Source organism: Triticum dicoccoides, chromosome 7B (assembly GCF_002162155.2).
Source record: "Triticum dicoccoides isolate Atlit2015 ecotype Zavitan chromosome 7B, WEW_v2.0, whole genome shotgun sequence".
NCBI classification, from domain to species: domain Eukaryota; kingdom Viridiplantae; phylum Streptophyta; class Magnoliopsida; order Poales; family Poaceae; genus Triticum; species Triticum dicoccoides.
Genome location: NC_041393.1, coordinates 28,250,953 through 28,255,219, shown reverse-complemented (window position 1 = coordinate 28,255,219; position 4,267 = coordinate 28,250,953). Strand labels below are relative to the sequence as shown.

Below are 4,267 nucleotides of genomic sequence, written 5' to 3'. Positions count from 1 at the left end.
ATCATTGCTCTTGGAAGGGTGCCTCGGGAAGGCAAGATGCTCTAACTACGCTTTGCATGCACACGTCTTTGGACTTTTGGCTTCCCGAGGGCGGGGTAGAGCTTCCGGAGGAGTACTAGTAGCAGAGTCACGAGGGGCAATCTGAAATTCAAAAGCTGGTGTGCCATTCCACTCGCACTGCTAGCACGACACGAGCACCACCGTCCGGCCAGTCGAGGAGGCGGCACTTCCCCGACGCCGATCCTCTAGTCTAGTCCATCCTCGCCGCGGCGGCATGTTCAGTGTGCACTCGCCCCGACCCCTGAGGGGTTGCGGCGGCGCCGGCGAGGGGGCGGACAGCGGCAGGGAGCTCCGCTGCGAGAACAAGGTGGCCGCGCGGGCGCGCGCCAAGGAGTTAATTGCACAGAAGTACCACAATCCGGACATCACATGCAGATTGGTACCACGATTGCTAATTTTTGCGTGTCAATACCAATATTGGTCCAAATTTTTGCAAAAAAGGCTAAAACGCTGATTTATACGTATTGACAGTGTATCTGACCGTTGGGACCCGCCTGTCAGTGGCATATTTTTTGCAGAAAACCCCTTGGATTTATATGTAATCACATAAATGCCCATTTTTTCGCAGAAAAACCGCCATTGAGAAGGATTTTTTTTCGTTCGCAAGTTTTTCACGGACTTGTTCGAAAGTTTCCGGCGAATTGAACAAATAAATAACCGAAATGGTCGAAAAAACGCGCCCGAGGGCGATTCGAACCCGCGACCTTCAGGCCTGCGGCTGCGCGCGCTAGCCACTACGCCACAGCGTCGCTGTTGACGTTATACAGGAGAAAGTTTTGTTATACTAGAACACACACGCTGGGCCGGCACCTGGGCCAAGCAAAGATATTGTTTTCTGTTTTCTGCGGAAGTGACGGTGTTCTGGACGCCTGAAGTGACGGTGCGGAACTGGCCGGCGCCCGGCGTTGCCGTTTGCGTCTATCCACCCTTGCTGCATTCATTCGTGGCCTTGGCAGCAGGGCGCCATGCCGTGGACTTGTCACTGCCATCACTGCAACGCATTGGTCTGCAAAAGGGATGTGTGAAGTGGTTTAGCTTGACGTCGCGCGAAGTTGTTAAAACGCAGTGCTGAACTTGCCCGTCCGTCTGAAATAACCAGGTGCAAGACAGTTCAGGTAGTTTGACATTCAGGTAGTATCAGTACTGGTACTGATGAAGGGCGTTGGTCTTCTTCCCGCAAGGAAAAAAAGAAGGCATTGGTCCTCAACATCTGTGTACAGATCCGATCACGGTTCAACAGATTGCAGCGGAACGGTGTTGAAAATAAGGGACCTCCAAGGTGAAGATAGAAGCGATTTACATGGCCAGGGCACTTGTAAAAAAGCAGAGCAAAAAAGAAGGGGAAAGATAGGGCTGCCAATGGTAATGACTGAGATTCAGAAGTTTCTGTCTGTCCTTGCCAGAACAGGATAAAGAGACTAATGCAGCGACAACAAAAAAACATTTGCTTTGTTTAAAAAACGAACAAACAAATTACACTGCGTGTACAGGTGTCCTCAAAAACCAAACCAACAAATTCAAACATAACAAGTCCAGCAAGCTCATTTGGCTTTGCTTCTCAAAGATGTTCCGTACCACAAGGGAGGTAACTATGGGTGTTGAGTGCCTTCCCTTTGCTTTGTAAATCTCTGGCAGAGTTTGGCTATGCTATGGTGATATCACCATCAGTTTTGATTAATCATGCATCAGGAGAAACAACTCTGTAAATAACCTCCATATTTTCACTTGAAAGTTGGACAGCCTACAGGGAACAAAAGAAAAGGATAAGAAAATATGGTACAATAGTATGAACATTCAGTTCAAACAAGGTTACTTTCTAAGCTGGTTAACACCTTTTGTTCAAAGATATTCTGAAATCCAAAAACATTTGTATTATACTCCACATTATTCAAATGGAAGTTTGGTGTCATCTCCTCAAATTCAAGATATTCTGAAAATGGAAGTTTGATCATTTTTGTAATATATGTTGAACAATTTTCTTAATATATGTTACAAAAATTGTTCAACATATATTAAGATTTTTTTAACTTATATTGATCATTTTTGTAATAAATATTCACCGCGCATTATGTAAAAAAAATAATAGATGCAAAATGACCATAACATTTTTTAAGTTTATAGTGAACTTTTTATTCTGCCATATTTTTTGTAAATACACACTGAACATTGAACATTTTTTTATATACAATGATTTTATATAAATATACGATGAACTTTTTTTGTATTATAAAACCATTTGTCACCTATATATTGAACCTTTTTAAAACGATGAAAGTTTCATTCTCGGGTTCATATTTCTATTTGTCAAAAAATAACACATGTAGTAGTCTGCATGTTTACCAAACTAATATTTTTCTCAAAGATAATTCTATTAATACAGCCTGTGTAAAAATAAGAAAAAATGATCATTTTGCATCTATTAAAAATGATCATTTTGCATCTACTAATTTTTTTGTAAAATATGGCAGGCTTTGCTTGGCCCAGCTGCCGGCCCAGCGTGTGTGTGCTAGTATAATAAATGTTTCACCTGGATCCCGTCAACAGCGTCGCTGCGGCCTAGTGGATAGCGCGCGCAGCCGCAGACCTGGAGGTCGCGGACGAAAAAAAATCCTTCTCAATGGCGGTTTTCCTGCGAAAAAATGGGCATTTATGTGATTACATATAAAGCCAAGGGGTTTTCTGCAAAAAATATGCCACGTTGGCACCTGACAGACGGGCCCCAACGGTCAGATACACTGTCAATACGTATAAATCAGCGTTTTAGCCTTTTTTACAAAAATTTGGATCAATGTTGGTACTGACACGCAAAAATTAGCAATCGTGGTACCAATTTGCATGTGATGCCCGAATTGTGGTACTTCTGTGCAATTAACTCCGCGCGCGCCAAGGGCAAGCGGCGCGAGACGGAGAGCGCCAGGAGGAAGAGGGACGAGCAGGAGCGGCTCGACGCCGAGGAGGCCGACTACCGCCGTTCCTGGGAGCAAGGTTCGTTCGGCCCCCTCATGCACCACTGCTCTCTCTCTCTCTCTCTCTCTCTCTCTCTCTCTCTCTCTCTCTCTCTCTCTGTGTCAGTGTGTGTGTGAGAGAGAAAAGTTGAGAATGAAATCATATAGAATCGCGCACAAATCCTGCTAAATTATTTGGATCTGAATGCAATTAACTCAATCGAAGGAATTTCTCGATGGATTGTTTGTACTGAGTGTTGACGTTCTTGTGAATTTCAGGGTTTTTACCTGCAAAAAGAGATACGTACTTCGTTCCATCGAATATGTAGGTCCCTTTTAGAGTTGGGCGCAAGATTTTAAGGTTGCTGTTGGTAAAATACCAGTATCACCAATTCACCATTCGCCAATTTCAAACACCTTTTCTGTTTCCTCCCAACTACAATAAGCCAATAAATACTGAAGTTATAGGTCCAGTTGTCGACGAAACTAATTAGGGGCTGAATTGGAACAACATGAGAAAATTTGCATTGGGAGCAGTTCTGATTGGGAGTGTAGAAAGGCCTACATTTGGAATCAAATTGAGAAAACGCCTTAGACGTAAGGAAGTAGTAGGTTAAAAATATGTTATGTGAGCATTTCATGTTGTATATATACAGTACTTCTTGTGTCTGTACAGGAAATACCATAGGAGGACTATGGCTTATAACTTTGCAAAAACGTGTCATGCAATGGATGGAATTGAATACTTCCCATGCTTTGTTTCAAAAACCACGCCATGGATCGGTAATACTGCGTGACACAGCCTGCCAGCAATCTATTTCCTTTCTTCAAGCATGATACATTCACTTCCATCTAGTGGTGCATGCTGTTGTGATGTAGAATGACAGCTTCTAGAATCTGAATGTACCCCACTATGCATGTTGCAGGCAATGAGCTCTTCTACGACAGAAAATATCAGGAAGCAGCAGCTCACTATACCGAAGCTCTGAAAAAGAATCCGAATGAACCCGCAGTAAGAATTTGGTTTAGAGCGATTATACCTTATATATAACATCTGAAACCAACTTCTATGAGCTGTTTTATCTGTTATTATTCTGTCACAACACTTCTCTCAGCTGTCGTACTTTGTATAATACATTGGTTAAATTTGTTTCTCCATTCAAGTTGGATGGATCTCTGACTACTAATTTTTCTGTCACATAGCATATATTATCTATGATCTGCCTTGTTTGCTTTACATCGTTAGCTGTGGCATGCTCTGT

At 42.9% G+C, this 4,267-nt stretch overlaps 1 pseudogene; it reads left to right on the top strand.

Annotated features, from left to right (window-relative positions):
• The first annotated feature begins 274 nt into the window (after window positions 1–274).
• LOC119341009 overlaps window positions 275–4,267 on the top strand; it is a 7,688-nt pseudogene continuing 3,695 nt past the window's right edge.